The 27208-nt window shown below is 28.5% G+C and overlaps 1 protein-coding gene across 1 annotated transcript in view; it reads right to left on the bottom strand.

Annotated features, from left to right (window-relative positions):
• The window catches only part of CCAP (Crustacean cardioactive peptide), a 335921-nt gene that overhangs the window by 216150 nt on the left and 92563 nt on the right, over nucleotides 1-27208 (bottom strand). Inside the window, exon 2 of the mRNA XM_087157774.1 lies at nucleotides 3517-3750. The gene's annotated coding sequence lies outside the window, so the exon portion shown is untranslated. The remainder of the gene's footprint in view (nucleotides 1-3516; nucleotides 3751-27208) is intronic.

Genomic DNA, 27208 nt, shown 5'->3' with positions numbered 1-27208 from the left:
CTTCAACACCTTCAGTTTCCACTGTCCTGCCTTCTCCAATGCCTATTACTTATTAAGCTTTTACTAAGCCAATGCCTTTACTGAGTTAAATCTTAGCTTTTATGTCGAATTAAATTTCTTTCTTATTCAGTTTTGAAACTATGCTAGTAATAAATGGTTAAAAAACCGTATGGTTTTGTATTCATGGCTTTATAACCATACTAGTTGCATACGGTTTCAAAACCGCAAAAGTAAAAAATTTTCTTACCGCAAACTTTACGGTTATTCATATAGACAGACCGCTGCCACTTATTTTACCATACTTTTAGAATTAATATTCTAACAGGGTGTTCATTCAATTAAAATTTATTTGTAACAGTAGTATAACAACTATATATAAACTTATTACAAAGGTATAAGTTGAAATGCAATTGTTGATGGTTTAGAGCACGTTTTACCTGAAATTAAACATTTTTAGTTTGTATGTTAATGTATCAATATTATATACCATACTAGTTCTAAACGGATTCAAAATGTTTCTTGCCGTTAACTTCACGGTTATTTGGATAGACAGACTACTGCTGCTTATTTTACCATAATTATAGAATTAATATTCTAACAGGATGTTCATTCAATTAAAATTGATTCGTAACAGTAGTATAACAGCTATATATAAACTTATTACAAAGCTATAAGTTGAAATACAATTATTGGTGGTTTAGAGCATGTTTTACCTGAAATTAAACATTTTTAGTTTGCATGTTAATTTATGAATATTATATACAAAATAACATTTGAGGTTGAAAAATGCTTTTCTGTGAAACAATTCATCTCTAACGTACATCTTTGAATCAAATCATCTTAGACAAGCGGTTAACAATTTTTTAGGATGTGGAACCCTAAGTGATTCACCTTCTTCTGGCGGAACTCCGCAACTTAATCAATAAAATTTACTGGCAATTATGAATACATAAATGAACAAAATACTGTTAATTATTATAGAAACATGTAACCATCTAAATTTTATTAATTATTTGGAAAATATTTACTGAATAAATAAAGATTGAAATTGTTTCATCATATCGTTTTTATCAATATTAGTCTTAAAATGGGTTTTTTGTTAAACAGTTGAATTCGCAAATCTGTAGGGCATTTAAGTCTAGTTTTTAATTTGATTTTAATAGATATATAAGCTGAAGTATTGTTTTCATTAGAATTAAAATGGAAAAGGAAGAAAATGAACCTTTAGAATGGTTATCAGAGCAACCATACATTCTTCACTGCTTAATTTGGTTATTTTTACTCGATGAGAAATATACAAATATTTTTTTTCATAAATGTACATCATTTTATAATTCATTCATTGTATAATTCATCAATTTCATAATTCATTCATTTTATAGTTCATTCTTTATATAATTCATTCATAATTTAATTAGTTATTCATTCATTGAAATTCATTCATTCAATATCATGCATTATATTGTAAATCGAAAAAAACATCGTTTTGTAAGTTCTTTCTTCACAAGCATTTCAATTAAATAATTTCATAAAATTAGAGGAAGTAATACATAGTGGCTAAGTAATTAGATCTTAATTTAATTACAAATTTCAAAAATAACTAGTTAAAATAATTCTAATTCTCGGAACCCTTGAAATCCTGGAATTTACGTGGAACACCAGTTGGGAACTTCTGTTTTAGACAACTGTTTAAACAGCGTTGAAAACCTACGATTTTAATAACATTTCCCCATAACATTTAAATTTTTATAATATTGCTCAAAATATTCTGATTGTTTTAATTTCTCTAATCTTCACATTTCAGCGTACCTCTTTTCGTTATTTCACGGAATTAACTATACCCTACACTACTTGCTTACAGTCACTGATGTAGTTATAGTGCTATCATGAAGGTTTAGAAAAAAATGAATTCATATTTAATGACTACAAAAAGGACAACAAAAATAAGAACTAAATATATATCGTATTTTTTAAAACTTTGCTCAATTTCGAGAAAAAATATTCTCAAGTAAGAAATAAATATTGCTGAAGCCTTAAAATATCATAAAACTAAAATAGCGCTAAAAGTAATACACAAACCTAAAATTTCAACATTCATAAAATGTATATTAAAGTTTACCCCAGGGATTTTGATTTTTAAAGAAATCAAATTCTCCTCCTTTTGAAATTGTGTAAAATATTACAGTTTTCTCGATAAAAGATATTGAAACATGATTTTGCGCAAACACCCTTTAATAGTTTATTACAACAATAAAAAAAACATTACAAACCGTTTTATAATATCACTAATTGTTTTTAAACAGTTGAATATTTTTTCTAAACTATTAAATTATTTTAGAGTATAGCCATAGACATGGCAAGTAGAGGAAAAGTAGAAGAAACAATTTTAGTTTCTTCTACTCATAGTAATTTCCAATTTAAATTTATTATACTATAATTTATTATACTAAATTTATTATACTTTAAATAAATTAATATAATGTGTTAAAATACAAATTCAAAAATTAAAAGAATTCACGTCACAAAAGAATGAATACTCTTAAAAAGATCGTAGCAATATTTTTAAAAAGCAAATATGTATATAAGAACAAAAGTTTTGACGTTAAACATTGAGATACATCTAACGGATTTAAAAATTGAGAAACATCTAATGGATTTTTCAGGTGCAATCTCAGAACTAAAAAATAAAATAAAATTTAAGAGAAAAAATTATAGTTTTCTTACTGAGAATATATGTATGAATTAATATTGTAAAATTTCCTTTTATCAAAAGAAATATTGCAGAAAGGAGCAACGCATCCCATAGTATTAGGGTAATTTGTCAAAAATTCAAAGATATAATAAATATGTGTCACAAGAAGATTTATCATTTAAGACTTCATATTTTTTTAAATATATATATGATTATTAAAAAGTTATTTTTCTTCAAATTAAAATACGTTCAATGATTTATGTGCAATCTGACACATGAAAAGTAAAAAAAAAATCATACTAGTCTTCGTAAAAATGTTTTTTTTAAGTCATTAAAAATTTATTTTTATTCAATTTATAAACTTTAAAATTCCATATCAACATAGAAATATTAAAAGCGAAAGCAACGTTTTTCATAATACCTGCATAATATGTAAAAATATAAATTCAAAAACTGAATAATTATTTTAGAGATAGTCAATTCATAATATCATATTTTTTAAACGATATAATTAAATGTATGTTATAAACTATTTTTTAATAAATAAAGCATTTTGTTATCAAGTAACGTAAATCAGAAATCTTTTAACTTATTTTATTTCAAAGCTTCTCTTTTGAAACCGATGTAAATTTGCCCACTGAATATATAGGACAAAAATTATTAATTTCCAAAAAGCAGGATTTTCAAATAAACCTAACCCCTAGATTAAATTCCTGCTAATTTTCATTTTAAAAAAATATTTAGGAAAGACGTGCACACATTTTTTCTTAAAATAGCACAAATTTTGCATTTGGAGTGATTATAATTGAAAAAATAATACTTACATAATACTTGTTAGAAAGAAAGTTGAGCTAGAAAGTATCTTGAAAGCAACGAAGGTGTTGTTTCAGGCTTTCGCACAAATTGCAGTGTGAAAGCTCTTGGAAATGAAGCGCGCTCAGATAAAAAGAATTGGTTCGGCGCAGTTTGGCTCCTGTTATTTTATAGGTTCTCTTGGAGCGTGACGTCAAAATCCCAAAACTCCAACATCAAATGAGAAACATCCCTTCATTCCGTATCTAAGTGGGAACAAATACGTAGGCGAGTTATTGAAATACCAATACTATTTGAACTTGTAATATTAGATCTAAAAGTTAAGTGTATTATTTTTAATGAATAGTAAATGGAGCACGTGTATAGATCACGTTTAATTTTTTAAAAAATTAGAGTAAAACTTTATAAAAGACCAAATTTATACAATAATGTTTCATGACATTAATTTCTCATTTATCTTTGTTTTAGAATTATTACTAAAAAAGTAAAAAAGTGACTGATAAATCTCCTAAATATACGTTAAAAAGAAAACAATGTGAAAGAAAAAAACTTATTAAATATGAATTTTGGTATTATATTTTATTATTACTTATTTAATTTTATAACTATCAAATTTAATAATCGCTATAATTTTCTTTCAGAAGTGTTAAAACTTTATTCACTTTGTATTTTCAATTTCACTTCGTTTTTTCATAGTTAATTAACCCGTTTTCACGAGCAATAAAAATTAGAGCATTAGCTTACGAAGATGCTAAATAGAATAAAAAAGTACAAATATTCACCAACTGTATATCAATAAAAAAACATAAGTGAAAGTGATACAAAAAAGAAAAAGTATCTAAAAAAATTTATTAAAAAATCTATGGGATAGATGTCTCTGTTATATTTTAGATTTGAAACATCTGGACTGCAGAAAAAACATTTGTTTTGTTGTATTCTATTTATATGTCTATTTAGCATGTCATGCAGTTCTTTTTCAGATTTAGTTGTCATACACTCTCCGATAAATTAATTCAACGTCCAGCCACACTGTTAAAATTTTCATTCTGAAATTATGGTAAAATAACTGGCAGCTGTCTGTCCATCCGATTAACGGTAAAGTTTACGGTAAAGAACATTTTTTTTCTTTTATGGTATTAAAACCATTTAAAAAAAGTAAGGTTATAAAGCCATGAATACAAAACTGAACGGTTTACCACCAGCATTTTTCAAAAACGTAAAAAGAACAATATTATTTAACTAGACGTAGGAGGTCAGCTTTTCGTTAAGTAATAGTAATTGGAGAGTGCCGGACACTGGAAATTCTTCATGTGTTGCAAGGAATGGAAGAAATGGTGTGGTGTCAACACTAGGACTCGAGCTCCAGTTCTGCCAGTTATGAGATGGACAGATAAGCCCGCTTGGCTATGATATGTACGCAATTACAACGAATTAAGTAGCTTCATTAGGTGGTTCTAGTTGGTGAGATAGAGTCTGGTCGTTTAACCGTATTAGGTGAAATCAGTTAATAAACAGTTTTTCTCAAACTTAACAGATTAATTACCATTTTATTTACGGTTATTTGACTGTTTTGATTAAAAATGTTAAAATAACCATTCCATAAATTGTTATTTAACCATTTTTTCCGAAAAATTTCTAACAGTGCATAATATCAGTATATTAAACCATAATACTTTTCCAATTTTTTTTACTCATAACCTCTTAATGCAGAATTTTTATGACACAAAATTTTCTTACTGTTTCATTATTTTATAATAATCTGAGTCAAAATAAGTGAATAGTATTATATTTAGCATTTTAATAATTTACTGTGAAATACAGCATAAAATACCCGAAATCTTTTTCTTTAAAAGTAAAATTTTCCAAATCGGCTCATTTCCGAACAATAATTAGAAGTTATTTAGATCTGAGAGAAATAGTTATTCATCAATGAAATTTCCTTAATTTGCAATTTTCCTTTAATTATTGATAATATTTTGGACAAAAGTAAATTGAAAAAAAAAAACATTGTTTTTTCAATCTACTTTTATTTGGATTTTTTATTTTTACCCAAATACAATTCCAGAAAACTAACAGATTTTTTTAGTAACAATTAGATTGTTTTTTATGATTCAAACTTGGTAATTTTTCAATTGTCAAAATATATTCTTGATTGCAATAGGAACGTGTCTCATTCACTTTAAGGGTTAATAAGCTGTCAAAAAGAACTAAAATGTTGTTATTTTTATATAAATTAGGAAATAATTATAAACAAATTAGGGAGCCCGGTAAATAATTATAGAAAAGAAGTTGGTCTGGCACTTTAAAAGCAGTATATATTTATATAACCATTTATATTAACCCATAATATTTAAACTAGGTCCGGTATTATATTATAACATACTATACTACCATACAAAAGGAATTTGTTATAGACCAATTAAGGGGCTCACAGCGTGGCCTATTACATAAATATGTATGTATATATTTCTAAATACGTTTTAAAGCTTTACAATTGAGAAATTGTTGCTCCCATACTGTATAATGATTGGTCTGACAAGAGTTTTGTAGATTAAGAACTTTGTTTTTCTAGAAAGATTTATTAAATCTAGGTTTCTCGGTAGAAAAACAAAGTTCCTAATTTAAAAAACTTGTAATTGTCAGTTCTTGTCAGGCCGGTTTTGACACATGCTTCTGAGGCTTGAACAATGACAAAACTGGAGGAAAATTTTATCGCAATATTTGAGAGAAAGATTTTGCGGAGGTGTAAATGAAAACAATAACTGGAGAAGGAGATTTAACTTTGAGCTGTTCAAAATTTATAAACAACCCGATATTATTAAATACATAAAAATAAATAAAATGAATTAGACGGCCCACATGATTCGAATGAGCGATGACAGTGCAATAAAAAAGATGCAATAGAAAAGATTTACTAGATACAATAAAAAAGATACTGGTAGAAGAAAGCGGGGAAGGCCGCGGTTGAGATGGAATGACTCGGTGGAGTCTGATTTTCTTGCAATTAATGAAAAGCATTGAAGATCAAAGATAAATCTGAGGTTGGTATGGAGAAATCTTCAGAAGAAGGAATTGGCCCACATTGGGCTGTCTGGCCAACTATGATGATGATACTGCATAATGTTATTCAGTCAAATTCAAGAAATACGATAATAGGGCTTAACTTCGCACCATATCAAAGTTGTATATATTTTTTAACACGCTAAAAAGCTTTGAACAGTTATTATAGCTAATTTTAAAAGCTTCAGAGAAAATCATGAAAATATTTATAATAATTTTTTTAAAAAAATACTAAGATACGATGTATTTCGATTAAAATAGCGTCATAAAGTGACAAGAATAAACTCCAGGAAGGTATTCATTGCCAAAGGAGAATGATGTAAGTAATACATTTATGAATTTAATTAGAAACAATTTTTAATTTTTATTTTCCGTTATGTGAGATGTTTTAACTCATCTGAGATACCGTCGTATCGTTGATTTCAAAAGTTCTATAGTTTTCTCCATTCAAGCCACAGTTTTTCTTTCTTTTAAATGACATTTTCAGTCTACTTTTTGCCGAAATATAGTTTAAAAACTTTTTTTAAACCAGTTTAAGAACATTATGAATAATAGTGACTTAAGCAACTTCCAATGGAGTCAAGGTATATCATAAAGATTGAAATTGCATAAGAACTCGTACCCGGAAATGTCGCCTACGCCGCTAGAGATGCTTCTCTTTATTATTAACTCTTTTTTCGTGTGTTTCTGAATTGGTCATAAGAGGGAAGACCCCTTATCCGCGTACGATGACATTCCAAGGGCATTGGTTACTATGCAATTTTAATCCTGGTGAGATGCTGCTTATTTCCTTTAGAAGCTAGTCGCAGCATTTACACTAGACCATATTTAATATTAAAAAAATTTTAAACTTGTACATTTCGACAAAAAATGTACTAAAAACGTCATTTCAAAAAAATTTTAGCTTCAGAATCAAAAATAATTTCCGATTTTAAATTCCCACGCACGAATGACGCAAGATCAAGTATGAATGCAACAAAAAATTCGATCTGTAAGAATGCAACAAAAAATTGTTCCCTAAGGTTATGAACTAAGACATGGTAATCATAGCAAATTGATTTGTTCTATTTAATTAATTTATCCTTGTTTCTTATTGTCTGGTTTTCCCATTGGTTTTGTTTGTCTGTCCTATATATAATTAATTTGCTGTCTAATAAATAGATGGCAGCAGGATCGTTTTTTCAAAAGTTCAATTAAATTAAAGGTAAACTTTATACATTTGTGTAAACTTTATACAAGTGTGAATAAATAGCATATTTTAAAATTCTTTTACAGAAAAGTGGGTACTTTCAACTTTCAAAGGTATATATAAAAACATTTTTTAACTTAACAAATTGGGCAAATTTCACATATTAGTTACATTTTTAAGTAGGTTTTCTGACCTATTTCTAAAATCTTTATGAATTAATAGGTAAAAACTAACATAAAATTTACTGGAGGACTCAAATAAAATAAAATTATGTATCAATAAAGAAAACTTTTTTCGTCGAGTTTGATTAAACTGTTAAGGAAGTTAAAAAAATTATTTCGTTAAATAATTGTTTTAACGCCTTCATCTTACTCCTTTTGCACCTGATGTTTCGTTAAATCAACAAATGTTTTAAGGATTGTCCGCAACTCTCGAAGTTAAATTTTCAATAAGGTTTTCAAGCCCATTTTCTAGCAGCAATTTTTTTTTGAAGGGGGGGAGGGAATTACCGTTTAGAGGATTGGTGGCCTAAGTAGAATGTATGACATTTATTATTATTATATTGATGCAAGGTAATCTTTTTTTTTCTCCAAAAAATCTATAAATTGTAAATTAAATTAAATTTTTATAAAAAAATAGAATGAAATGTAGAAATTATTAGGAAATGGAATAAAAAATTTAAAAAATTATTTTGCGTTTTTTTGGCATTATAAAAACAAATAAAGTAAAAAAAGTACCATTATTCGATACCTTATTTGTTTGTATGAAAACATCGGTTTGATATGTAAATAATGGAACAAAAAGAGAAATATAATATAAATTTAAATGGAAATTTCGATGAATATTAGCATAAATTTTTTACTAAAAAAGGGGGTAAAAAGTTTTTTACTGTTCTCTTCAAATTTTTTCATTAGCAATTTTCTGAGAAAAAAATTGCAAAACTATATAAAATAACAAAATTTGGAATAAAAATTATTTTAAAATATTATTTCTATGTTATTTTAATGCAAGAAAAACAGATACGCATCTATCACAGAGCAATTCAAGGGCGAAAGGGAGTTAAATTGTTTTATAAAATATTTTAGTAACTTGTAAAAATTAGGCCATTCGAGCATTTAATACGCAATTAATATGACACATATAAATCTACAATTAATATTTTATGAAAAAAAATATTAACCCCATCTTGGTTCTTAAACGGGAAAAAATTATTCAAATTATCTCTATTTTAATTTATAAAAAATATCGATTATTTAAAAAAATGAAATTTTAATAATCTCAAAAATAAATATCAATATTCTAAAATTATGTTATTATTTATATTAATTTTATGCTTTTAAAATATAATTAAATTTATTTATATAATCTATTGATAACAAGGTAAAAAATAAGAAACACTGAAACGAATTCCTATATAATTTATTATATAACATGATAAAAAAAAAAGTTGTCACGTGTTTAACTGCAATATCGTGTAAATTTCTTGCTACTTCGATAAGGTGTCCAACTGGACCCACATAATCATGAAAAATTATTCATCTTGATTTACTTAATTCATCAAGAACGGATATATGGTTAAAGTCTTGAAGATACCAATATTATGGTTCCATGTGCAGAACCAAATTTTTATCTAAACAAAATAAATGCAGAAAATTTATCTAATTTTTTTACAAAAAAACATCAATTATTGTGCTTTTATTTTCCATTAATAAAATATTACTTTAATATTTTAAGTTTTTATCTTAAATACATTAATTTTAAAGATTATTTTACTAAATTTCAGTTTTACTAGTAGCAATTTAATATAAAATAACATTTTTCACTTAGAAACATTGTAATTAAATTATATTTGCGTGTAGATAAAGCTACGCAACAACTAATATTCGTTGTTAATGCTGTATCAATCAAACTTAATTGGAATAGTAATGTTATTATATGTTCAAAATTCACACATAGCATCATTCCAATTTACTACTGTCTACAGTAATTTAATCAATCAGTACTGATATTATAAAAAAGAAAAGTAGTTCCTATATATTTTAGGAATTGCAGAGTTAAAACAAAGTTGCCATTGTATGGGGAATTAAAATAAATTATACAGCATTTAAAGCTTATTTATTTCAAACAAAAGGTATAATTAGGAGAAATGTAACACTGTTCTACTCTTTGATCTATATAATGATTCTCAAATATACCAAGCATTAAATATAATTTGTAGCAATGAGAGTTTATTAACAAAGGCTTAACGCATCTAATAAGTATTTTGAAGGCCTTATTTGGTAAGTTTGCTTCTCCATCGTTGTTTGTTTTGAAACTGAGATGAATCTAAACATATAATGGGGAAATTGTTTTACACACATTGTTGTTACCTCTATATGGCAACAGAAATAGGCTGAAGGTGTACTAATTTTAAAATAATATCGAAACACCTTGTATTAATATGAAATTTAGACTAGATTAATTTAAAAATTCTATAAAAAAAAGTTTAAAAATTAGAACCTTTCTTTTATTTTATTTTACTTGTCAAGTTGTAAATTGCACCGAAAAAATCGTTAAACGCATTATGATTTAACGGTATAAACACGGTAAAAAGTACCGGTACTTTTACCGTAAAATCAGTTTTTATAGAGTGCCTGTACTTTTTATTGCAAAATCAGCTTTAACAGAATATGTTACGGAACAAAAAATCTGATATACCATAATATTTAAAATAATAATTACCACAAAATCACTGATCACTCTAATCCAATAAATATTTCTAGAAACGTATTTGGGGTATAATACTTTACGGTAAAAATGGATTTTACGGTAAAATGGATTTTGTGAATGATGCACCCAAAGTGCCGGTATTTTATACCGTAATTTGATGCGGAATTTATCAACAGTGTAATTGTTGATATGTTTTTAAAAAAATATGACTTAATGCTTCTAAAAAGTAATACCTCTTTTTGTGGTTTATTTAATAGTCCATTTAAACAATATAATTGCTGTCATTTCTTAGAAATAGTAAGATTTAATTTAATATCTGTAGATTAAATGCAGAAGTAGTAATTTCCTTGCAATCATATGTTATTCAGTAATTATAATTCTGAAGCTACAGTCTTGAAAGATTTTTTACATTGAAGAATTTTGAGACATTTTTCTGGGTTTCCAAATGTGTTTTTCGTGTTTAAAAGTTAGCACGATAAAAAAAATTGGGACAACGAAAAAGAAAGTTTCTAAGCTTAAAATATATATTTTCAAAAAACATCAGTAGTTATGGATCCCTTTTAAATCTCCGTTGGTGAGTATTTTTATGTATTTTGAGTATGTATCTGCATTCGTATGTATTTGTGTCTGATGCAAGTGTTTTTTTTATTTTATTTTTTTAATCCCATGTTTTATACTATTAGATATATCAGAAAAAAAGTTTTCAATTGCATACTCTGGAAGCAATTTTTTTATATATTATCTAAAAAATTCTTATGTTTCACTGTCACATTTGTATTTTGTAGTTAAAACGAAATCTATTCATTTTTCAAAAACTATTCAGGTAATTGTTTTTTAATTCTCATCAAAATTAAATAAATGATTGAGAGCAGTTTTTATGCGAATTTCCCATAGAAATCATATAAATAAAATGGTTGATAATGTTTCTCGACAAAACCTATAAAGTGGCCACAGCAAGCCGGTAGTGCCTCTCCCAGAGTGAAGAGACAACGCTCATGAGTTCGATCCTAGCAACTGACTAAGCATCTGGCTCCTAAACACAGCAGCATGCTCTTCAATTTATCGAAGCTGAAAGTTCTATCGTTTGGAGAGAGAGGGGTACTAGCTCAGGTGCTAACTATGTCATCTGAACCAGGTCAAATTACATAGCATTCCAGCTACGGCTTATAAAAGATAGAGCGAAGCTATCCTGACAAGCGCTGTAAGAATCTTGCCCACAATTGCGCGGTGTTTATAGAAAATAACCACTGCACATGATAAACCATAATGACCACCCTTAATATAATTTTTTTAAATCCATCTCAAAAATATGCGTAGAATTCTAAAAATGAACTGAAAAGATATACTTACTTAACTGATTGCTAAGAAAACAGAAAAAGAGTTGAAAAAATCTCCAATTGTCATAGAAACACCTGTTTGAAATTGTTTTTCCCCCAAGTGAGCTTATGTTAATACGAGTACCTTTTTTATGTAAATACAAGTACTTTTTTTCTGTACCTTTTTGTATTCTTTAATTTCCATTGTCATTATTTGCATTTTAATTTGGAGATTAATAACAGAAAGCCATACAACTGTCATTGGGTAATAACAGGTTTAATAGCAATAAAACATGACGAAACGCTCCTATCAGATATCAAATAATTGTGTGACGAAGTGTCTTAGGACTGGACGGTCTATAATCAGAGTTATAACATATTTCTAATTTTTAAGATATTTGATGAAAAAATTAAGTCCATAAAAAATATACAACCCAAAATAAGGAAATAAATGAAAAATAGAAAACGAGATATCCACTCATAGCGGCCATTATAAGTAGCAGTTTCTCGAGACAATATTTTTCTCGTTGTTAAATTTTTTGATTCGAACAACTTTCTAAAAAGCTTTTGATATTAAAGTAATTGCACACATTATTAATTTTCAAAACAGTTCTTTTTAATAACGCTCATCAAAAAATAAAAATTTTAACCATCAACAAAAATAGTTCCATAACCAAGAAGAGTTTTATCGCAACGAAATAAATGCCTTAAAGAAACATCTAATTTAAATTAATACGCAGCGATATTAGAAAATAATTTATTTTATTAAGTTAATTATTTCTAAAATAGTATAGCGATAGTAAATAATTCATGTAAGAATCATTTCATTTTAGATTTCTTTTAACTAGACACATTAATGAAAGTTACAAAATAGATTATACATTATTTTAAGACAATTAAGTTATATAATGCTACATAGTATATCACAAATTACAGTTTGTCCCAAAATGATAAATAATTAACTTAATCAAAAACTCTAAGCAACATAAATTAGTTTAGAAAAATTGCCGGTTGCCCTTTAACTTATTTACCTGCGAGAATAAGTATTTTTGCTAACCATGAATTTTCTTAATTAACGAAAAAAAAAAATCATAATTAGAAAAATATTCCTGTTTGAACAATTTTCAAATAAACTGATATAGAATTTGTTTATTGAAATAAATTATTGTTATTTATTTATCGACAATTCCCAAATTGATACAAACTCAAATAATTTTTTTTCCAATTGTTACACAAAAAATTCGATATTTTTGAGTATGTTAAACCAAACTATCATTCAAGGTTGCTGTAATCTTATTATGATACCAAATTTAGTAAATCGTGCTTCTAAGACTTGATTACTCCATAGTACAATTTGAACCATAATATCATGTAAAGTTGAAAAAACTTATAATGATGAAAAGTTTCATCACCTTGTATTTGTTCATTTTTTATTATATTTTTTATTTATTCATTTTTTATTTATTTACTGTTTATTTTTTATTTACTTATTTTTTATTTATTTTTTTTATTTATTTTTTTTTTATTTATTTTTTATTTATTTTTTACTAAATGGTTTAATTCGAACTAAAATACCGTAAAACATAACTGCAAAATTTTTTGAAACTGTTAATTTGAACCATATTTTCTTTGAAGTTGAATCAATTACAAGAAAAATCAATATTCACGAAAATATAATTCAATTTAACACCTTATTAATGCTGCACTATGAGATTTTAATAAGACACATAATGGCAGCTTATTGGTTGTTATTTTTAAACCCTTATTAATGCTGCACTATTATGTTTTAAATTTCAGTTTTATGGTTTTCATTTTTATCGATTTCACATAAAAAATTCATGATTTTCACGTGAAAATTATTATTTTTTTGACGAGTATTTATTTTAACTTATTAGAGGGCTCATTTAATGGTTTTCAGTATTACGATTTCACACTAGACCATGTAATTCACGTTAGTTATCAATGGTATAGTTTAACGTTCTGCCGCTATTTAATAACCTCTTAGTATTTTCCATACCTAAGGATAGAGAGAAGAAATTGTTTATATCGAATCATATGGAATACATACTGAGGAACCACAGAACAGAATATAATTGTTCAAATGCATGTTTCATAAATCTACGCAAAATGGGTTAAAGTTCTCAGTCCAATAAAAATATTAACTTCGTAGATTTATACTCGTTTAACAAGTAAACATTTGCAAAAATATTTTATCAAATACAATTCCACGGAAAAACTTGACTAAATTTACGAAATGTAAGAATGACATAGACGAAGTAGATTGCGCGGAATAAAGAAATGATATAAGAAATGAGGGAAAAGGATAAATGAAAAAGTTTTAACATCAGCGCAACAACACAATAAAGATCCTTCAAAAAAGCAATGAATGAACTATATACTTGCAAATAGACCGTATTAAAAAGAAATACCACATACAAAATACATCAATATTTATAATATTTATAAAATTCTATTTCTGCGAAATATATATTTCTAGAAAATCTCTCATCATTGAGATAATTTTAGAATACCTCAATCGCATTTTTTTTTGTACTTTATTTTGGAAAAATTTTTATACTGTTTTTTGCCACAAAATTATGAGAAAATAGATTTTTCTTTTAACTCTTTTCACTTCCTGCGCTAAGGATTCTCCATGACTTTGAAGCTCGAAAAATGCGTCTAAGACGTCGTAAACATTACAAATTTGTAGCATCTTTCGTAGTGGTTGTTGTTCAGCGTAACGTTGAAAACAGCAGATTTTCTTTCTTGATTTTCACCTCCTCAACGTGGCGTGCGGCATCTTTCTGAAAAGTAAGTTTTCATTCCTCTTGATCTTTTTCAACCCCCCTTGGAATCTGTCGTTCGAATTTTGGAACACACTGTATATATTTATAGAACGTAAAAAAGAATAACATTTGTGAAAATTACTTTCTTATAAATGAAATTTTAACAAAAAAATTTCAAACGCAAAATTGAATGTACACTAAAAATCAAAATAAAAGTGTTAAGCAATCTTTTCGTAAGAAATAAAATATAATTGTGACATCTTTTATCGGCGTCCCTTTTTTCAGGATTTTAAAAATAAAGTAACTATACTAGTGTAGACAGGAAAAATTTGCTTTCAGTATTTAAAAAATAAAGTTCGCGAAGTGAAATTTTTTAGAAATTATGCTGCTTTGCAACTCAGGAAGTGGACGATTAACCAAGCGTTTATACAATAAGGTCACTTCACTAAAAAGAAATGCAGAAATCAAAATCGTCTGCTTTATTTAAGGGACTCCCATAACAAAAATTGTGTGAAGTCACTCAAATTGAGTTTTAAGAAATTTAAATAAAATCTAATTACAGGGAGCAAAATTTGAGCAAGTTGAAATTTTCTTCTGAATCGTTTTTATTTTGTAAAAAGATATTCAATTAAAAAGATTTATAAATTCACTAAATTTTTTTGCTTTCAATTTTATATATATATATATATATATATATATATATATATATATATATATATATATATATATATATATATATATATATATATATATATATATATATATATATATATATATATATATATATATATATATACACATATATATATATGTATACACATATATATATATGTATACACATATGTATACATAAAAAAAAAATTTTTCAAGTAAATAAGCGTAGTTGTTTAATACTATTTATTCTAATGCTGCTTCGTATTCATATTTTAAATAGATACTTGCAATTTTATCACGGTAATTAGCAAGAGTTTTTCAAATTTTTGCTTACCATTTCTTTTAGAAAACGAATTTATAACGAGGAAAAAATATAGCAATGTTCTGAATAACCATGAAATAAATATTAACAATATGTAAATAAAAATGATTATAACAATTAAATATCATAATAATTTATGTTCAAATAATATATTTAACTTATTTTAAAAAAATAACGAATGGAAAAAATAAAGTAAAATTTTTTAACAAATTTATCCGCTAAGGAAAAATAAATTCAGTTTATATATTTGATTGGCATCCCTATTTTCAGCATTATAAAAATAAGATAACCATACAAGTTTAAACAGAAAAAAAGTTACTCTTAGTATTGAAAAAAAGAGAGAATTGAAGCTTGAAATTTTATAAAAACGACGTTGCCTTACAACTCATGAGGTGGCCCATTAGTGTTGCTACAAAAAGGACTAAAAGACTTCACTAGAAGCGAAATACAGAAGTCAAAACCTTATGCTTCATCTCAAATAAGACATCTTCGAGAAGAAAATAATGTTAAGTCACTCGAATTGAGTGTTTTAAAAATGAATATAAATTTGAAACACATAGAGAAACACTCGAGTAAGTTTAACTTTATTTTTAAATCGTTTTTCTTTTGTTGCAGGATATTAGATAAACATTCAGTTAGTATTTATATTCAAAATCTGATTTTGAAGGATTTCTAAAACGTTTCATCTTTTATTTATATTATGTACATTTTTCTGCTCTGATTATAAAATAAATTTTTTTTAAATAAATAAATAAATGTAGTTTTTTTTAGATTAAAAATCATACTTAGGATCATATACATATTCAAAACGAAAATAATGTATAGTGACTAGAATTAAAAATCGAAAAAGAAATAGAACAATTTTGTTAGAATTTCAATTCTAAAATTACGGCAAATTAACCGGCAGCAGTCTATCCGTCCATTTAACCGTAATGTTTACAAAAAAACACTTTTGCGGGTTTAAAACTATTTACACTAACATGATTAAAAACCATGAATACTAAACTGTACAGTTTTCTTAACCACTTACAAACATTAGAGCATAGTCTTAAAACAGTAATAAAGAAATTGAACAAGAAATTGCAGCTAATTTTTTCTTAACTAATGGACATTAAAGTTAGGTTGTGGTTGAGTTGTGTTTTATCAAATGAACTGCGAAATGTGGTTTAATTACTTTATCAGGTTGTTCCACCTATCGTAAGAGATGGGAAATGCTAGATTTTTCCTGTTAAGCAGCATTATGGAACTGCCATCTATGCGTGAATGAGAGTATAGTATTTTAATAGTCCAGGGTCACGAATTGGGAGTGCAGGATACGGGAAATTCTTCATGAATTGAAAAGGTATGGAAGAAATATTGTAGTGACAACGCTCTGACTCGAACCCCCGTTCTGTCGGTCAGGAAATTAATAGATTAGCCTTCTCGGCTAGAATATGTACCAAGCTGCAAGAAACTAAGGGGCTTTATTAGGCGAGTTGGTGTGATGATATTTTGGTTGTTTTACAGTATTAAGTGAAAGCAGTTAATAATTTTTTCTCACAATTAACAATTTGAATAAGATTTTATTTATGGTTATTTTACTGTTTTGTTTGAATATTGTCAAATAACAATGAAGAAAATTTTGATTTAATCAGTTTCTCCCAGAAATTTCTATCACAGTGGAAGTAAAGAATTAGTCAAAGTTTAGGTAACAAATTTCATATTAGAAATACTAAAATATCAGACAACATATTAAGATTTTAATTCTTCTACGATGCAAAAGTGGCGCCAAATTATAGAAACATTGAAATCAAATATGTAAATTTAATTAGTTTAACTGAAACATTTCTTAATCCACGTAATCTCATAAAGATACTAATTACAAAATAAGCAAATGCAACGGCTTAATAACTCAGAAGCAAGGAATTTAATATAAGTGGAATTAACTTCTATTTTAATAGATTTGTCTTCTCTTGTGAAAAATAAAATATAATACTCATAAGTTTGGCATTTATACTATTATTTCTAAATAAATGAAAACTAAATAAATAAAGGCAACCCTCTATTTGCAAAAACCGAATTTCTTATTTCCAATTACATTTATGAATTTTAATAACATAATTTTAACCAGCATATATTAAATATGTTGCTATCGTTTTATCCTTAAATATTGTTTTGGAATTTCTCAATTTAATGATTAATTTCTCAACTTTCACCTTCTTTAATTAAATACTTGATAAAAACTAACCTTTACTAATTTTATATCCAATAATATGTATGAATTTTTATAATTTAAGTTTAACCAGCATAGACTAAATATTTATCTTCCAAACAATTCATTTAAAAGTATTTCTTCATTTAAATCTTCTCTTTGAGTTTCTCAGTTTAATGAATCCTTTCTTAACTTTTTCTACTCTAATAGTTCAAAAAGTTTAAAAATGAAAATTGAGTTAATGGAATAATTAATAAATGTACTCACTTTCAACTTATGATAGTATGAGGTGTTTAAATAAATGTAACATCCATCCGTAAAACTTTTGTAATAATTCATTAATATTATGAATGAGTTGACTAGAACACAATGAAATAAAATATGTACTTTACTATTTTAGTCTAAGGTTGCTAAGCTTAATCAATGACCTTAATATTTGGGGTGCTAACTAAAGCCTGTAGCTAACCTCAAAAATTTCAGCACGTTTCATTCACAGAAAAAAAAATTTCTAAAATGATTATCGGATATTGAGAGAGAGCTTCTTGATCTTGATTTGCTCTTTGTCAATTCTTTTCCCCCAGTTAAGTACTTAGCAAAAGCAAAGCCATTCTTAAATTGACTTTTTGTCCTATAAATATAGGAATAATCTTAGCAAAAAATTGTTTAATCCCCCGCTCTCTCAACTCAACACTTTTGTACATTTTTGAGCAGCGATGGCTCCCGGGACAGAACGTTCGCCTTCCAATAAGGCGAACCGGATTCGAATCCCAGCAATGGCTGGTCGATACGAGTCCATATCCAGCTTGCACAGGCCACATTGCTGACGTGAAATATGCTCAGTGGTAGACGGATCATGGGTTAGAGTCCCTTTGCCGTCAGGCTAACCGTTAGACGTTCTCCTGGTTTTCCTCTCCATACAATACAAATGTGGGTTAGTTCCATCAAAAAGTTCTCCCCGACTAAACTTTCTCCCATTACTTGAAACAGGAGTTCTATTGTCTTTTGGATTGGGTTCAAAATTACAAGGCTACAGAGTTGAGCATTAGTATTCGTAAGTTTTTGGCAAAACCACAAAAGGACACGATCTTCCCAACTTTAGTACTGTTATTTGAGCCAAATTTTTAATTTCCTTTTGTAACTTCTTTACATCTGTTATAATTCTTGATTTTAAACTATGTAGCATTGATTTCTCCTTTACACAGACCTGCTGGGTTTTTCGTAATTTGCACCATGTTCTTGCATTTGAACAGCTGTACACTGATTAGTATCCTGGAGGGTTATCAGTATTCCTAGATGACCCTGCGCGGTTGGATCAGGGTAAAGCTCTGCAATTAGTTGTAGTAAACCTAAAAATTAGGTTGACTGTTCAACGACGGTTATAAAATAAAATGTAAGAATAAACAATCGCATCTTAATGCCAAACTATTAACCCAACATTCCTTTCTTTATCCTCTTTTAATCTTAGCAAGGCACAAGAAGAAGTTTTTAGTTTTGGTTTAAGTTTCACTATTGCTTCCAAGTTTTCAATTCCCAGTATTATTGCTATATTCGAATTAATATTTAATCGGAGTAAAGTTTCTCTGATCGAATTAATACTCATCGACATTTAATTTCTAACTATATTTCCTCAAATAAACACTTGGATAAATCTCATCTAACCTACCGTCAATAACATGTTCATGAATTTCAAATCAAAATCAGAATCAAATCAAAATTCATGAACTCAATTCTCATTCAGACATTTTCATTACAAAAGCAGATAAAGGTGCACCTACTGCTATCATCAAAAAATATGAATATTATAATTATTTTGTAAATATGTCAGCTTCTGTCCCTCACACAATTTTAGAGTCTGACCCTACCCCGTCATATTCTATTGCTATTTAGAATAATATAAAAAGTACTTGCATTATTTCGGACTGCACTAAACGTCAAGTAATTCTTTCTAAACTGCTGTTTGTAGAAAATGCAACACCATGAAAGAATCATCAGAATCAAATGAAATTTAATGCAGAAACGACTTGTACTGATACAAATAAATGATGAAATTTTCAAAACAAAAGAAACAAATTAAGCGTCCGAAATCAGTATTTGGTGCAGCCACCACGCGCTGCAATAAGTGCTGCTATACGACGTGGCATGGAGTCAAACAGATGTTGAATATCTGCTTGAGGAAGAGAATTCCATATCGCTTGTATGCGCAACCAAAGTTCGTCTTTGGAAACTGCAGGACGCGGATCACGAGTGAGACGCCGACCAACCATATCCCACACGTGCTCAATAGGCGACATATCCGGCGAATAAGCAGGCCAAGGAAGAAGTTGCATGCGTTGTGCTGAACAGAAGTCTCTAACAGTCCGCGCAACATGTGGGCGTGCATTATCCTGCTGAAAGATAGCTCCAGGGATGCCTTGAAGGAAAGGAACGACTTCGGGCTGTAGCACTTCACGGACGTATCTGTTGCTATTGAGATTACCCTCAATTTGTATCAAATTGGATCGTCCATGATACGAAATCGCACCCCAGACCATAACTCCGGGTGTTCGACCACTATGTCGTTCAATAATACACTCAGGAAGGCAGCGTTGACCGGCATAACGTCTAACACGAACACGGCCATCATGGGTCCACAAATTGAAGCGTGATTCATCTGAAAAGACAACTTGGTGCCAATCAGCTCGCCAGTCTCTGTGCTCAAGAGCCCACTGCCGACGCAGCCGTCGATGATCCGCCGTGAGGGGAATCCTGTATAATGGCACCCTTGCACGCAATCCACGGCGCAGCAGACGACGACGAATTGACGAAGCCGACAATTGTACACCTGTAGCAGTAGACCAATGAGCTGCCAGCTGCCTGGAGGAAGCTGTGCGATCATTCATCGCCATGCGGAGCAGGTGTCGATCATCGCGCTCTGACGTCACCTTCTGTCGTCCAGTGCCTGTTTTTCGAGTTGTTCGGTGCTCGTCGGTCCACTGCTTCCAAACTCGCATCACTGTGGAACTATTCCGCTGCATACGAGCTGCTATTGCGCGATAGGAAAATCCTCCTTCTCGAAGGCCGATTATCCTCCCTCGTTCAAACTCCATAAGTTGCTTGAATTTCTTATTCTTCCGTCGTGGAGGCATACTCAGGTCTCACTAAACGTTTGCCACTAACAAATAATCATAGACTATTTTCAACGTCCCGCTACAGCACTTTATTTATACGCTTTCAGCATCAATTCAGAGGGCGCTGCGCGCGCCACGCACGGGCGATGGCTCTGAAACTTTATTAATTTGCATAATATCCTATAATTGACATTTGATGCGAATTTCATTTGATTCTGATGATTCCTTCATGGTGTTGCATTTTCTACAAACAGCAGTTTATATAAAATCGTGGTCGTTTCCATGCTCTTTCTAAAGTTCACAAGCCTAAACTTGCTTTCGAAACTATTGTCCCGAACATTGATAACCCGTGTTAAACACTAGTTCGATTTAGCGCTTATTATCACACCCGTAACTTCGAACAATATCCATACCGTCAAAAATTCCCATGATTTTTTTATCAGCTAGCACATGTTTTCTCCTCCCATAAAACTATGCTCTCTCTTGATTTTCTTTCTCTTTCCCCTAATGCCAATACTATTTCTGGTGCTTCTGACTGAATAAAACTACTGTTGCAAGAATTTCACTACTCTTTCATCGAAATGGAGGATATCTCCCTTATAAATTAAACGGCAATTTCTACAGGGAAATTTCACTTTCAGCCCTGGGAAGCCCCCTCTCTCTCCCATTCTTTGTGACACATTATTTCGAAGAAAAAGTTTTAAAATTGCTGAATTTTTCATGGTGGACACGATATGTTGATGATACTTTTGTCTTAGTCGATAATGATACTGATATTCAAGAGTATCTTTCTGTTTTTAATTCGGTTTACCTCAAAATTCAATTTACTTTAGACGGGGAAGTTAATTTTACTTTACCTTTTTTAGACGTTCCAGTAACTAAACACCCTGATCATTTTTTCACCTTTGTTTATCTTAAACATTTTGCTATCTCATTACCCCCTCATATTAATCCCAATCACCCTAATTGTCAAAAAATGCCTCCTTTTCATGCTTTCGTTTTCCGAACACTAAACCTTTACCTGACTCCCTGACTCCCCTTCTTTAAAATCCGAACTTAACTTCCTCCCCTCGTTTACTGCTAACCGTGGATTTAACCCTTCTATAGTTGATTCAACTCTTGCTAAACTCACTAAACCCAAACGCTCCTCTTTCTCTAATCCTAATGGGAAACTTTTCCCCTTTTTTTCTCCCATTTGTTATGAAATTGCAAATATCCTCTCCAGTTTTGGTTCTAAGGTCATTTTTAGAGCTGTTAACAAAATTAAATTCTCTTAAAGATACTATTAGTTTATATAATCACTTGGGCATCGAATAAAATATAGACGCGTTTTAAAACTTACATTTAAGGAACACGGTATATATGTCCTCGTGGGTTCGGTCCCTGCCGGTCGAAGACTCTCCGTGTAGTAAATGGTGACTGATACACGTTAAATCTGTCGAGTCTCAAAGTCCTCCATGTTCCCATAACAAATCAATACCTCTGGGGGTACTGATCCAGGAGTTTCCTTGTCTTCTGGATTGGTTCAAAATTGCAAGGCTACGGCGTTGAACATTAGTAGTCGTAAACCCAAAAATTGAGTCGGCAGTTCAACGGCGGTCATAAAATAAAATTTTAAAAAAAATCGCTGCACATTGTTAGAATCTTGGTCATAAGTTCACTTTCGGAAATTCCTAAATTATTTTCACTGATCACATCTGCTCATCTTGATGCCCTGAAATCTTATTTCGTTCTTGTTATATGAATATTAATTTCCTTGCTAACGACATTAGTTCCTCGTCTCAGGAAATGCATTTTACTCTGATTTGCCCTCCTCGACCACTGGGGTTTTTCTTGTGTTTCTTATATTCTTTTCCTTGACTACTATAGTTTTTCTAATTCTGTTTCTCATCCTTATTTTCTCATATTTCGTTGGCAACTATTTGTTTCTTGATTCAAATCTTTTTCGTTTTTTCTCATTCCCGTCTGGCGAGTCATGAAAATGGTCGCCTGTTTTTGAGCTCTTGAAACATGTCGACTGTTGTGTAACTCAGTTGTATGTGTTTTAAATTGAACTTTAGTCATTTTAGAGTAGTTCTTCTTTCCTTTTTGTATTTTTACAGAAAAATATTTACAGTGTAATCACTTTTTTCAGATCTTTAAATAAACTTAATGAAACTTGAAATTTAATGAAATTTGAAAACTAGTTGCACATTATTTATAAAATTACGCAAACAAACGTTATTAAAAGTTTCTTTTTAAACTAACACATTTTATAAAGTCATTTCGCTTCTATGACATTTACTTGCATAAACTAACGTTTTCTAACAAAACAAAATCATGATCAATGGCATTTGCGATGCTATAAATATATAATTTGATAATTAAATTAACTTTTTCAAAATAAGTTTCAACATTCGTAAAACAAAGCAAAAACATCTCAAAATAATTCTTTTTGAAATCTAAATAATTTAACAATGCATAATAGAATTTACATATTTAGAAAACTAATAAATATTTAATTCCTCTAAGAATCAAATCTCAGTTATAAAATTTATCGTTTGGATGCAGAAATTAGTGTTGATTAATTTTGTTTGTTAAAATAATTTTTCCGTGTGAAATAAGACTAAATAATAGCACTTTGTTTTATTAATTTTTAATTTTTTTTAACTATTTTAAGTTCATAAAAATGAACAAAATAGTGTAAATAGTTTAAACCAAAGTTTGTATTCACAATAGCAGTTTATATTCACAAACAATACTTTACTTTTTTCATTATTTGTATGTGTATACTAACAGAAGAGGTACACATTAACAAATTAAATAAATTTTTTCAATCTTTAAAAAGGAAAAAAACTAACAAAAACTACAAATTATTTTGCTCTAGAACATCAAAAATTTATTTCTTATTAATTAATATTTTATTACAATCGTTCAAAATTATAACATTTATTTAAATTAAAAAACAAACGAAAATAGTTTAAAAATATTTTTAAAATATTTCTAAGAACATTTTTCAAAGGAACATGCATCCTACCCAAGCAAAGGCCACCGTTTTAAAACAAATAAATTTTAAATATGATTTGAGATACGAGATAGAGACAGAATGACTCAGAGAACAGAGTACTCATTTTTCAATGTGATGGACCAGGTTCGAATCCCAGCATGATGGTTACTTTATTTTGCTTTTAGCTCGCAACGACATCAATATTGGTGTAAAAAATCCCCTTTTGGTAGATAGGCCATGGGTTAGATTCCCCTTGCCTTCTAACAAACAGTAATTTATTATCCTCAGCATCTAACTCAAATACGGATTAGCGAACCCAAAAACAGATAACAAGATAACGGATAAAGCAAAAACGGATAGCAAAATGAGAGATGAAGCGAAAATGGATAACAAAATAACAAGAAATCTATCACGAAGGAGAGTTTGTCATAATAAATCATCCAAGAATTAATTTATTTTTCAGGATAGGGTTCAAAGTTACAAAGCTATAAAGCTGAATATCAATAACCCCAAATCTGATAAGGATCAATATCAGTGATAAATTAACTGAATGCATTTAAATCCTCTTAAAACTTAAAATTGTAAAAATATAAATTAAAGTTCAACAGAATTCATCAGAGAGTTTTAATATGTGACCTAAATTTTGTTTCAAAAATAAAAGACTAACACTTGAATAGTTATTTACAGGACGCACAGTCAAAAATACTAAAATCATACTGAATATATGTTTAGGTTCTACTCATTAATCCTAATAAAATGCAACGGGTAATTCGTAACGACCGCCCTTAATATGTATTTTTAGAATCCTTATCAAAAATACGAACATAAAAGTATACACAAAGGGAAGGGGGTCACAAATTAATAAGCAAAAAAAAAGAGAGAACAGAAAAAATATCAAAATCTGACAAGGAGGCAAATGTAATAAGCAAATAGAACGATGTTATTGCCGGAGGAAACAGAGGAGACGAAAAACGATTATTAAAGTAACATCCACCAAATTAAGCCTGTTTTTTGGTGTTTATTACAGTCGCCTTACTGTCATTTTAAATTTTGATCGCATTTTTTTCATGCTTGAATATTAGTTTGAAACCCTCAATATCTATGCATTTTTGCGTATTTCATTAATATTCCAAAACTATACATTAAGGAGGATTTTAACCCATTGTGTGTTTTGTTTCTCACTATTTAAATTATATGAACTATCACAATTATAAATTTAAGAACATTACCTTACACTTTGAAGTAAGTGTACCACGCAATAAAACTAAATCAAATATTTAATAATGTTTCATTAAAAGAAATGGATGCTGAGAGTGATTTATAACTATCATTTTCTTAAATTTACTGAAAACTTTAACCAATGCATTTATTAACGCATTCATTAATCATGTATTATGAAGCTATTAAATCATTATATCAATTTATATATTGACAGAAACTGTCATACAATTCGAATAAATCAATTAATCACCCATAATTTAAAATAAAGTGCGCAAATTACACTAACTCTGATAGATTGAGTTATAATAAAGTTGTTTAAAATAGCTCCTTGATCCATGCGTTTAATATGCAAAATACATAATAATAGCTATTAATTAAGCCTTAGATTGAAGCAGAAATAATGATAAGAAGTAAAATAAAACTTAAAATACTAAAATGTTTAATTTGAAATTCTTAATTTAAAAACATTATTTGAAGATAACTTAATCGAAAATTAAAAAAATAAAATGAAAAAAATTTGTTGTTATTTTTAACTGTATATATAATAAGCTATTTAAACACTACACAAAAAAAATAAACATCCTGAAGAAAAATAAAATTTGTATGAATATTTATGAATAAATTTATGAGCGTAATGTATATTCCATTTAAGTTAAATTTTCTTTTAAAATATTCCAGTTGAGCAGAGCAAGAGGGTTTTTGATTTTTAGAAAAATAATATCCCAAGATAATTTAATTGATATAATTTAATATTTATTAGAGTTTTATGTATATTAAATTTTTTAGTATAAATAAAAAGCTTTTATAAAGATTAAAAGCTAAATTTGTGTTGTAAACTAATACTGAGAGTTTAAAAAGTAACAGTTAGGAAAAATTACTTAATGCAAAAACCAATATTTATTTTGAAGACGTTCTAATATGACAGTTACAAAAATATTGTGTTTTGAAATAAAATTAATGTTCATATTAAAAAAAAACAAGTCCTTCTGGGGGTTTTTTCTATTAATGGCTGAGGATTCGTCTGGTCTTTTGATATGGTTCTTTCGTTAAATAAGTATTTTTATGAAATAAAATAAAATATATCACCGATAAAATATGTTTCTTTAAAACCCTTAGCAAATATGAAATATTAAAAAGTGCGCACATTAAGGGTCGGAACTTAATATTTAAGAAACTTAAAAACGAAAGCTCTGACGAAACCTGTCAAAACACAAGTGAGTAAAACGAGATGAGAAATTCAAATCCAGTTTGATTGTCTGATGAAACTTATGAGTTGAAATAAATTTTTGAAAACCTTCTCTTTGTTTAATCCGAAAATCAAGCAGGTATTGGTGTTTTTAGACTGGTTTTTTGGAACAGTGATTCGTTAGATTACGAAAGCATTTGTTTTTTACTAATTCGTTAGATAACAAATGCTGTTATGATTTTTAATGATTCGTTAGATTACAAAAGCGTTTATGTTTTTTTACTAGTTATTCGTTAGATTACAAATCGTTTATGTTTTTTACTAGTCATCCTTTAGATTACAAAAGCGTTTATGTTTCTTACTAGTTATTTCTTAGATTACAATAAGCGTTTGTTTTTTACTAGTTATTCCGTAGATTACAAAAGCGTTTATTTTTCACTAGTGATTTGTTAGATTAAAAAAGCGTTTATGTTTTCTACTAGTTATTCGTTAGATTATAAAAGCGTTTGTGTTTTTTACTAGTTGTTCGTTTGAAAAACAAAAGTGTTTATGTTTTTTACTAGTTATTGGTTAGATTACAAAAGAGTTTGTTTCTTACTAGTGATTTGTTAGATTACAAAAGCGTTTATGATTTTTACTAGTTATTCCTTAGATTACAATGAGCGCTTGTTTTTTACTAGTTATTCCGTAGATTAAAAAAGCAGTTATGTTTTTTACTAGTGATTCGCTAGATTACAAAATCGTTTGTGTTTTTTACTGGTGATTCGTTAGATAACAAAAGCGTATTTTTCTTACAATTTTTTTTTATAATTATAACCGCAAATGCTAGAACTGTTTTTTATTTTATTTTTTACAAAGATTCAATTGCATGTACAGGGTGTTCAGAGAACGCTTTTAATATGTCTTTTTAAGAATCCTTATAAAAAATAAAAACAAAGAACACATAAGGAATCCGAAGAAAACAGGAAGAAAAAAA

Source organism: Parasteatoda tepidariorum, chromosome 2, assembly GCF_982258835.1.
Source record: "Parasteatoda tepidariorum strain Cologne lab strain chromosome 2, Ptep-v5.0, whole genome shotgun sequence".
NCBI lineage: Eukaryota > Metazoa > Arthropoda > Arachnida > Araneae > Theridiidae > Parasteatoda > Parasteatoda tepidariorum.
This window is presented reverse-complemented; position numbering and strand designations above follow the sequence as displayed.